The sequence below is a fragment of the Biomphalaria glabrata genome, chromosome 14 (assembly GCF_947242115.1).
Source record: "Biomphalaria glabrata chromosome 14, xgBioGlab47.1, whole genome shotgun sequence".
Lineage (NCBI taxonomy): Eukaryota > Metazoa > Mollusca > Gastropoda > Planorbidae > Biomphalaria > Biomphalaria glabrata.
Window position 1 is genome coordinate 10346053 of NC_074724.1, and position 9803 is coordinate 10355855.

Here is a 9803-nt window from a genome sequence, read left to right on the forward strand (position 1 = left end):
TCATGATCGTCATCTGTTCAAACCCTGCACCTTTCCATCCGCTGGTCACTGAAACATCAAACTTCATTTAAGCTTATTAATTTTTATTACTAGCGCTTCTTAAGCTATATAAATAATATGTGAAAATATATTTATATACTGTTGTTCTGTGGAATCTGAGCTACTTCCTATTCCACTTTCTGGACCCAACACAGAACTGTTTGATGCTGCTTTGCCTATTGCGATGAGTAACTTCCTACTCAAACGATTACACAAAGTAACGTGGACCTATAAACAGAGAACCAAATAGACCATGTCTGTATTATGAAGAAGTTTCGTCAATCTCTTCGGGATGTACGTGTCAGAAGAAGAGCATATGTTGCTTCAGATCATCGTCTTCTGTGCGCTCCAGTAAAAATGAAGCTGAAGAAGACTTAGACAAGTGGACCAAGCCTACACCAACAATACAATACCGTTGCTATGAAAGACTACAAAACAGGAAGAGTGGAAAGTCCCCTTATCAATAAAGTTCCAGCTCCTAGAAGAGCTTCTAGAAGAGGAGACAGTAGAACAGACGTGGCAGAAAGTGAAAGAAACAGTGACCTTCACATGCCAAGAAGTACTGGGTCCAAATCATACACCCACAAGGAGTGGATTTCATCAGAAACTCTTCAGAAGATCAAGAAAAGAAACAGAAGAAAGCAAGCGTGAACAACAGTGAAACAAGTGCTTCAAAAGGGATGCTGAAATAGATAGGAATGTCAAGCGTAGCATCAGAACAGATAGGTGGAACTACATTAAAGCACTGGCAAAAAAAGCAGCTTTTCAGAACATTACCAGACACATGTACTTAGTAATCAAAAAGTTATCTGGAAAATTTGGAATGTCAGGGAGAGACCAGTAAAGGACAAAAATAGTGACGTGTTAACAGATGAAGAAGGACAAAAGAAGAGATGTATTGAACATTTCCAGGAGCTTCTTAACAGACCTACTCCTGCAAACCTACCAGAGATACCGTCAGCTGTAAGAGACCAACCTATCAAGTGCAGTGTACCCACCAAAGAAGAGATTCGCAGTGCAATCAAGAAATTGAAAAATTGACAAATCTGCAGGAGCTGACAGCATCCCAGTTGATGCACTAAAGGCAGGCATTGATACCAGTGTGAAGTTACTCTACCCTCTCTTCTGCAAGTTATGGGAAAAAGAAGAAGTGCCACCAGAATTGAAGGAGGGCTACCTCATCAAACTCCCAAAGAAAGGCGATCTTAGTTCCTGCTCCATCAATTCGAGAAATAACACTAATGTCCATTCCAGGAAAAGTGTTTAACCGCATTCTGCTAAACCGAATGAAATATGTTATAGATCCATATCTCTGTGACCAACAAGCCGTTTTCGAAAGAAGAGATCATGCACATATCAGATAGCGACACTACGCATAATTTTGGAACAGTCCATGAAATGGAACTCATTTCTCTACTTTAGCTTTATAGACTATGAGAAGGCATTTGACAGTGTAGACAATCGGACCATCTGGAGACTTTTGGGACACTATGGAGTGCCTGAAAAAATAACAAATATTATCAAGGGGATTGCTTGCAGGATAGTGCATGGCAGACAACTGACAGACCCATTTGAAGTCCAAACAGGAGTGAGACAAGGCTGTTTACTCTCTCCCCTCTTGTTTCTTCTTTCTTATTTCATGAAAACAGCAACAGACCAGAGGCGAAACGGTATACAATGGACTATGTGGAAACAGCTAGACGACCTTGACTCTGCAGGTGACTTGGCTCTCCTTTCTTACTTACAATAGCAGATGCAGGAAAAGATAAGCGTTGTTGATTATTCAGCGAGAATGGGTCTTACCATAAACAAAGAGAAGAGTAAGTGTTCAAGAAAAAGGCATCCAACAATACACACATTACAGTCCAAGGTGAGGTGGTGAAAGAGGTGGAAAGCTTCATCTACCTCGGCAGTATCCTAGAACACCATGGAGAAACAGATGCAGATGTCAGAACCCGCATTGGTAAATCTCGAGCAGCCTTCCATCAGATGAAGTACACCTGTGGACCTAAGGAAATAAACACCACCACCAAAATCAGGCTCTTTAATAATATTGTTAAACCAATACTAATTTTTGGAACAGAGACCTGGAGAACCACAATCACCACCATGAAAATAATTCATCAATACCTGCCTAAGGCAGATACTTATGCTTCGCTGGTCAGTCAAGATCTCAAATTAGTAGCTTTGGAAGAGAACAACGCAGCAGCCTATTGATTTAGATTGAAGTAGATATCCATCAGAGATGCTGGAGAAGGATAGGCCACGCCCTTCGCAACTCTGCATCCAACATAACAAGACAAGCCCTAACCTGGAAATCCCCATTCAAAGAGGAAAAGGGGACATCCCAGGAATACATGGTGCCGCGATTTTGAAGCAGGTACCAATCAGATGAGGCCAGAACCGAGATGCCTGGAGTACGCTGGTTGGTGGTTTTCCTCAGAAGGGACCAAAGGAAGAGATGAGATGACTTGTTCTGTTAGAAAGAGAGATGCTTTTTAAACATGGTCTTTGTCTTATTTCGCAGCATCGGATTCCACAAGTGTTTGTTCACCTTGATATACCTCTTTGTGAAAGCATGTGTGTGTAAGTGTGGGCTTGCTTTAGTCTTTTCTAAAGCAAGAAATTAAAAAGTTGTTGCAGAATTAGGTCAAAGATGTACAAGTTGTATGAGTGGATACAATGGGCGAAGCTGAATACTCAAAATGCTATATTTCTTTTAGTTTTAGTAAGTAAAAAAGTGACTTTTAGATTGTCATTGCTTAATACGAAAAAATGATTTTGATATAAGTAAAAAAAATGTTTTTTATTGTTTTTTTTTTGTTAGGATTTATATTTATTTAACTATATATATATATATATATATATATATATTTCTTTCTTTCTTTCTTTATATATATATATATATATATATATATATATATATCCTCTCTCTGTATATATATTGTTATAAACCTGGTGGTGGCACCGATGGGGGTAGTGGTGTGAGTGTAGTCAGCCGAGACGAGTTAACAACATGAAGGTTCGAGTAGGATCGGCGTCGTGAACAGAGCTCAGGAGCGTCCCAGAATCGTCGAGCGACGTTCTGCCCGGTTCGACAGGAGTTCAGAACACGGTCGACTACAGCACAGTTCAACGGTGTGGTTCTGTACGGAGCATTACGACGGTTCAGTGCGGAGTACTGTCAAGTACAGTTGAGACGAACGGCGTCTTGATCTTGGTCTGTGATCGAGTCCGACACAACGAGCCCAAGTGTGTGAAGTCAGTCTTGATACGGCGGAACGGTGTTATCGGAGAGATATTTGTTATCGCAGAGCTATTTGTACTGTTCTTCGTGCTGCCAATTGTACAGTATTGGCTGTTATTTATGGACATTAAACCTTTACGTTATTTTGGAGCCCTGACTTGTCAAGTTCTTTAAGTTGGTGGTGTATGGTGCAGTTTGCAGAGAGCCTGGATAGTGAGATTCGTAACAATATATATATATATAATATATAATATATACATATATATATATATATATAAAGAGAGAGAGAGAGAGAGAGAGAGAGATAGATAGATAGTTAGATAGATAGGATGATGACCCAATAATCATTGGGATTTAAATTCGTGACCCAATCCTAGGGTTTCACGACGTTTTAAAATGTAAGCTTTTTAGTCACCCGACTACCACACTCAGATGTAGAAGTAATGTAGTATTGATTCATTTTATAATATAGTATAGCAAAGTTTAACAGTACATGTAAAAGTAATGTTCATTACATATGTTATAACAAGTAGATACATTATTACAAAGATTTTAAGGACTAAACTTGAAACTGTGCAACATTTAATTGGATAGAAAATTTGACCAAGTATTTTATCAATTAATCGTTGTTTATTTTACTTTTGTTTTATTTCTAGACAGTAATAGCTAAGTGAAGATAAGTCTTGTCTAGAGCATTATGTCATATATAAAAAAATGTATTTAACTTTAGATAACTATAAATATTTACAACATTCATATCGTACATCATACCTCCAAAAGTCATATATATATTACAAAAGATTACTTTAGTAGATATCTTCTAATGCATTAGAACGAAATAATTTTTACCTGCTCAGTGTGATAATAAAATGCGATTCTTGATAAAAGAAAGTGTTTATAAAGAGGAAAGCAACAATAAACTTGAAAATGAAATTATAAAACAATTTGTATAACTTACCCCGAATGTGAGGGTAAGAGATATAAATAAATAAAACGTGACATAAAAAATCGAAAAGATCTATTGGAATACCCACAGTTACTTTTAGTTTTGTTGCCATTTGTAGGAAAGTGAATACTGATATAATTAGAAAGAATTAAGGTTATTAGGACTATATTTTCAGTACAGAAAAGTATTGTGTAATACTTATATTTAATATTTATTTTAATAAAATATGAGAAAGGATATTTATAAAATCATAAATAATAAATCTGGTTTCAATATTTTATTCAAACTTGATACAAGTTGACAAAACGTTTATAAGGTCTATTTCTTACTGTGAGCATAAACTAAATCTAAAATTGAATTAGTAGTATGATAATCATACTAAGGGCCCGACTTAGGCCACTGCAACCTATGTGGTCACAGTGGGTCCCGCACCTTCATAGGCCAGACGCCAATCCTAGCTGTAAATTCAACAATTAATCATTATAACTTACATCAGGGTTCCTGCGGTCTCAAAGCTCTTGGAAATCTACTGAAATTATTAAAATCTGAAATCTCATGAAAATCTGAAAATATACAAAATTGTCTTTTTGGGTTATCATTTTATTTGGAAAATGGAAATCCTATGCTCGAAAACAAAACGGCTTTGTCAGCTTTTAGTTAATAAAAATGTAATAATAATATTTCTGTAAAATGTCTGTGCAAAACAAGATGGAGATGTACACTAGATAGTGTCGAACCACTTCGTCATCTGATATATAAGGGAGATCTAAGAAGAAACAGCATTTAGATGTGATGCTTCCGTATGACTTTGCTATACGCAAGGTTTGCAAAGTTTATTTGATTGTAATTTTGTACTTAGTAAAGAATGAATATAATCCAAAGACAAAATGATTTTCTAATACAAAACTTTAATTGTTACTTTTTATCCTTATCGCTACACAAACGTAGGATTCCTACGTATTCGTCGTTCCTACGTATTATATATAAAAAAAAAAAGAAAAGCTTATTACGTAAAGTCCACAGCACCATTCTCTTTAGACCCTCTCTCTCTTTCTTTCTCTTTCTATCTCTCGGTGTCTCTGTGCATTTCTATAAATCGTTTTGTTTGTGTCTGTATGTATTATGCTAGAAAATGATTTTATTAATGCTATAGATCTAAAATAACCAGGAAAAGTAGTAAGGATAAATCAGATTTTCAATAGCTTTTAATGTTGTTGTTTTTTTTATCTAAGCGGGACGAACAGACCGACCAATAGACAAAACGCACAAAAATAAGTGGCGTTATTCCTAATTGGAGCACTAAACTAGAAGTAAATAAAATCTAAAATTTACAACTTTTTTATGGAAGTTGTGTAGTACCATGTTTTGCCGCCGCAGTCATGCTACTGCACGAAAGTCGCTGCATAAAAAGTCCATTTAAAAAAAATGCTCGTGATATTTACATACAAAGTGTATTCTTAGCCTTTATAAACAAACATAAATGTTTTTTTTTATTTTACCAGCTAGTTAACCAGACATTTTGCACAACCAAAATTTCTGCTTTTTCCCTTACGGGGGCCGCTAAAATAGTATTTCTTATCTTTTTGCGAAGCGGGATTCATTTCTTCGTGGCACTGTGGATCTATTGATTCAACAAAACGTTGAAAAATATGGTAAATTGAACGCCAATTAAAATAATATAGTTTTCAGTCCTTTAGAGTATTTAAGAAAGAACAAAATAAACTTTTACCTATTAGATCTGTCTTTGTTAACATTTTTAGTTTGCATTTATAATTTTAATTTTTCATTTCTTATTATGACCTTATATACTAATTATAATTTATGAACACATTTTCTTAATGTTATTTAAACATTTCACAATTATCTATATCATAAAGTAGAATGTGAGGTGTGTGTATGTATGTATGTTACTTATAGACATGAAAACCGCTTGACCAATCTTGATATAACTTGGCAGGAATGTTTCTTGGGTACCAACTTAGACCGTAGTGTATGTATTGTAGCCCTAAAAAAAAAATAAGACCCTAAAAAAAATAAAGTTGTCCAACTCTATTAAAGCTATAGTATTTTATCGATCTAGGCCATGTCTACAATGTTGACATGAGAAAAGATAGAAAGGATTTAGACCTAGATCTAATTTTAAGAAATACACTTTGCGCAGATAGTTTTTTACTTTGACACATGAAAATACAAAAGAAGATCCATTGATTTTATTATATAATAAAATTAACCTTCAAATTTGTGTTTCAACTAACCCTAACCCTAACCCCTAACCCTAACCCTAACCCTTATTAAAAACAAAATATCTTGTAAATTGCATCCATAATTTTGAATGCTGTAGACTATTGTGTAAGCCAAGGGCGAAGCCACGGCGAGGATTTGGGGCTCAAGCCCCCTCAACCCGAAATTAAAATCCATTGCAAGAGATGGTGAAATTTTTAGATTGGTATTTGCTTTAACTTTGTTTATTTTATTGAAATTTCAATGTTAATCTATCACTTGCTCCATTTCAGCAAAAGGCCTGGGTTAGTTTATCTAAAATTCTTAGGGAACATACGAAACATTTTAAACAAATCATTGTACGAAAGTGACTTGCTCCTTGGCGGGATTCAGCATCCTTATTGGATTAGGCAATGAGAACTTGGTTATTAAGCAGCCTTGACTTTGACATGAGATTTCTATTTTCATTTTTACGCTCGCTTGACACGACTCTAGGGGTAAGTTAATATTTATTCTCCCGCTCCTATATGCAATAATATAGAACTAGCTGACCGCAACTATCAACAGACTAGTAGATTTAATAGAAAATTAAAAAGAGTTTAATAAATATAGATGACAAAAATATCTAGTACATACAATAAAACAATGGGATGAAATAAAAGTTAAAATGTGTAAATAAACTTTTCATCATTGATAGCATTAAGAGTGAATTGATCTCTTTTGCGTGAGACACAATAGACTGAGAAATACGAGTATATCGATATTTGACTGTTTCGCGTATTTTAAAATAATGGACGTAAATGAAACCAAATAAACTAAACAAGTGTAATCAGTGCCTGGTTCTCGTGGGTGTCTGATTTTTCTTTAAATTGTCGTCAATTATTTATCCGTTCTTCAACCAGTATCCAGTGCCATTGCAGTCTGTCAATCTTAGCATAAGTGGCCACTCAAAAAGTACAAATGCAGTTACATAATCAAAAACAGACTTGACCATGCTGAGAAACACTTGAGTGTTGGCATCCTGAGTAAAGGGACACTTCTGGCAGACAGACTTGATAATAAGTTGGTGCTGTCGAGAATTTGCAGTCAAAGCCAAAAGACTGAGAGAAAAGGAGTAAGTAGGTCGACAGATCTTGCATGGATGCCCAACGGTACAACAGACTAAGAGCAAAAACCACATGTTTGAATTTCGAAAGTTATTACAGAACACGCTTTACATTGCGTATCTTGATTCGTTTGTTTCTTCATTGGCGTCTCACTTTTAAGCACTAATAGTTTCTCAGTTCAACCTGCTTTGTGTTCATCCTAAAACGATGCAAGAGCTTTTACCTTTTACCTTTACATATCCTTTAGTCTTTTGGACCGTTGGGGCACCAGGCAAGATTTGTCAACCGTCTTTCTACATTGCTTACTTTTTTTTGCCTTTTTTAGAATTTCTCTCAATGGCAGGCCCGTCCTTTCTTTAATGTTGTCCTCCCATCGCTTTTTCTGTCTGCCTCTTCTTCTTTTCCTGGCACTGTTCCCTGAAGGAAGGTCTTTGTGAGCCCCGTAGATTTTGTAATTTGGTTTTAAGCTTTCGTCTTTTTACAATAGTTAGCAGGTCGTCATGGGCTCATATCGCCGCAGTAACCCTGTCTCTGATTTCTTGGTTTGTGATGCGTTCTTTAAATGTGATGCCTAGGATCCTTCTGTAGCATCTCAATTCCATTGCTAGGATCCTCCTCTCTAGCTCTGCATTAAACGTCCACGACTCGCAAGCATATAAAAATGTGTCAATGACCAGGGAACGCATCAGTCTGATTTTGGTGCCGAGGGCTAAGCCCTTATCTTTCCATATTATTTTTAGTTTTGAAAGGGCTGCTGTGGACTGTGCTGTTAGGGCCAATAGTTCTGGGTTTTGTTCCCTCATCTGAGACAATAGAGTTATTTGAATCTGTTAACACTAGTTAGCTTTTCACCTCCAATACTGATGCCTCTTTTAAAGCCCTGAAGGCTATTGGTCATAATTTTTTTTTTCGGCATTTATTTGCATGCCATATGCTGCGGAAGTCTTGTCAATGCGCATCACCAGGTCAGCTAGTTCTTCTTCTGTCCCTGCTAGGCCGTCAATGTCATCTGCGAAGCGAAGTTAGTAATTCTTCTTCCTCCAATGCTAACAGTACCTTAATAGCCCTCGAGGGCATCTTCCATTATCCTTTCAATGAAGATATTGAAGAGTGTTGGTGAAAGTAGGGTTTGTGTTCAAACTAAAACGATGAAAGAGCTGCAGTGTACAAAAGAATATCAGAACTGACAGATACGCGTTCATCACCGTCCATCGCAACGAGATGCAATTTATAGTAAAGTTATTGAAAGTTTTGGCAGAGTTTGTATATTTTGTTTCATCTATCGTTATTAGTATTATTATTATAGCTTTTATATAGCGCTACTTTCATGCTTATAGTTTTTATTCCAATTTGTGGACCAATGGGGGGGGGGGAGGGTATCTAGGAGTTGGTTTTCCATGCTGCCTTTAGGGGGCTTACTAAACACATTTCTGCCCGAGTCAGGTGTCGAACCTCGAGCCCACTTTTAGGTAGCCAAGCAAAGCCAAGTTCAAGCGCACTTGGCCTCTCGACCACGCTTCCCATCTTTGGAATAAACGGGCCGCACGGGTAAACTTACCAACGTGTACAGTAAATAGTTTGTTCACATTTTTTTAATTTCATGAAACAAGTGAACTTAATATTGCATAGATATAGGGGGGGGGGCGAGGAGGCACCAGATGTTTTCTTTAAAATTCTCCTCTGTAATGAAAAAAATTGAAACTACAAATAGGAGCCCTAGCTTCCAACTCGCACGCCACCCCTCCGAAAAATCCTGCGGACGCCCCTGCCTATCCCCGGAAAAAATATCTCCACGTGGCTAGCTCATAGGAGAGTGCAATATGTTGCAGTGTGGTGTATATAATTAACTTTTTTTAAACCACAAGATTAAGATCCCTGTTGCATCTTGGCGCTTAACAAAGACATAAGGTAAAGTAATTTACATTTTTTTTGTTTTGCAACGTATTTCTTTTTAGACATTTATTAGACAGACATGTATCTATTAAACATTAATTTTTTTTGTAATCTATAGAACATGTCTTTTTTTTTTTTACAATACAAGACAAATACATTTATGTCTGCCTTGATCACCACTTCTATTGGAGTCCTTCCTTTCCCTGGTTATAGGTCTACAATTTTTCATCAGTACTGTAGGCCCTGTATACAAGTAAAATCTACATCTAATGAAAACATATTTTAATCATGTTTGTTTTCTTTAAAAAAAAGAAAAAACAAATATTTTTAAAGAACACATCATGACATTCCA

General features: G+C 36.3%; 3 protein-coding genes across 6 annotated transcripts in view; 1 reads left to right on the plus strand and 2 right to left on the minus strand.

The window, feature by feature from the left end:
• Positions 1-4257, minus strand: part of LOC106060205 (serine-rich adhesin for platelets-like) — a 14655-nt gene extending 10398 nt beyond the window's left edge. Inside the window, exons 1-3 of one of the 4 annotated variants that reach the window (XM_056009427.1) lie at positions 4136-4257; positions 1945-2047; positions 1-48 (exon numbers count right to left, since the gene is read on the minus strand). The exon at positions 1-48 is cut by the window's left edge and continues 61 nt beyond it. The gene's annotated coding sequence lies outside the window, so the exon portion shown is untranslated. Of the gene's footprint in view, positions 49-1944; positions 2048-4057 lie in introns of all 4 variants that reach the window. The other 3 variants (XM_056009428.1, XM_056009429.1, XM_056009430.1) reach the window with 3 other exon arrangements.
• LOC106069203 (phospholipase A and acyltransferase 4-like) overlaps positions 1-9803 on the plus strand; it is a 410743-nt gene that overhangs the window by 215262 nt on the left and 185678 nt on the right. The gene's annotated exons all lie outside the window — the stretch shown is intronic.
• Positions 1-9803, minus strand: part of LOC106057891 (toll-like receptor 8) — a 130408-nt gene that overhangs the window by 91396 nt on the left and 29209 nt on the right. The gene's annotated exons all lie outside the window — the stretch shown is intronic.